Here is a 1,234-nt window from a genome sequence, read left to right as displayed (position 1 = left end):
CTCTACAATAATTCCGAACTTTTATTGCAATAAGTAGGAGAATTCCGTGTTCTACACGGTAGTTAAAAGTAACTACTGTGAACTTATAAGATGCATGTTATGAGCCTACCTGTGGGAGTAACGGACCGGTCGTTTCTTATTTCATTTACTGTTTGATAAGTATTTAGAAGAAACTCAGTAAGTTCGGAATATGAAGCCTTTGCATAATAGCAACGTATGTTAAAAATAAGTATGGGGAGTACATATGCATCTTGTGACTGATTTTAGTAGTACATACAATGTCCAGCTGCCACTTAATGGTTTTAGAAAGGCATGTGCTTTCTTCAATCCTCTGGGCGTTACTCTGCTGCCAGGAGATAAGCACCTGTAGCACCAGACAGAGGCGGTGGGCATACCCTTTTCGAAGATAATAAAATTAAACAACAGCACTTATGGGTGTATCACCTTTACTAGCAAAAAAGCAGTAAATGACTGCCTCGACGAAAGAGGGATGGTCTCTTCTAATGTAGATATGTAACTGCCCATCCCTAAAAACACCGTTTAATTGTACCAAACGCTTTTTTCATTTCATTGTTCGAACCTTTCTTCGTAAAGTGCAAAGTAGTGGATGGGCCCGTATAACTTAGTGTGTTGAATCTGTAGACAATCCTCAATTTTGCTTTCGCTGGCCTCCCAGGAAAATGCCTTTTGATCAGCTACCCAAATCTGTGTTTAGCACTCAGTCTCCTGAAACGCAAATTTCTTCGACTATAAACAACCTTTATTATCCCTTTCTCGATCTTTTTAAGCAGTTCAGAAAGATCCTTTTTACAATTATCTAAATAAATAAGGATATTAATATTATAAATTATTTTTTATTTTTTTTTTAAAAAAACCCGTTAACTTTTGCAGAACCGAATGCACCAAGGTGGTGGGTTGTAAAAGAAATTTTTTTAAAATTTGCTTCAACTGTGAAAAATAAAATTTTACTTTATGATAAAAATTTGTTTAATGCAACACACCTCAACATAACAACTGTCCCAATCTTCAATCTGTTTATTTTCAAATTCGTCAAAAGACTGGGGTACAATCTAAATATAATATATAGTGAAATTTACTAAATAAATCTCTTTTGATAGTTAACTAAGAATTTTCCGTAGATTGTGATGCATTTCAGGAGTCTTACAAGTATAAATTATTCTATATACAAAAAAAGGTTTTCATAAAGTTATGACAAATAACCTTTAATTTCTAC

At 34.0% G+C, this 1,234-nt stretch overlaps 1 long non-coding RNA gene across 1 annotated transcript; it reads right to left on the bottom strand.

Annotated features, from left to right (window-relative positions):
- Window positions 1-181: 181 nt before the first annotated feature.
- Window positions 182-516, bottom strand: LOC135146454 (uncharacterized). The gene is made up of 3 exons (XR_010283823.1): window positions 445-516; window positions 278-396; window positions 182-197 (listed from the first exon to the last, which is right to left on the bottom strand). It is a non-coding gene; the product is annotated as an uncharacterized LOC135146454 (long non-coding RNA).
- Window positions 517-1,234: the final 718 nt, after the last annotated feature.

The sequence above is a fragment of the Zophobas morio genome, unplaced genomic scaffold (genome assembly GCF_036711695.1).
Source record: "Zophobas morio isolate AGI-343-1 ecotype UQ-CSIRO unplaced genomic scaffold, CSIRO_AGI_Zmor_V1 ptg000228l, whole genome shotgun sequence".
Classification (NCBI taxonomy): domain Eukaryota; kingdom Metazoa; phylum Arthropoda; class Insecta; order Coleoptera; family Tenebrionidae; genus Zophobas; species Zophobas morio.
Note: the sequence above shows the minus strand (reverse complement) of the source record. Positions and strands in the feature narration are given on the sequence as shown.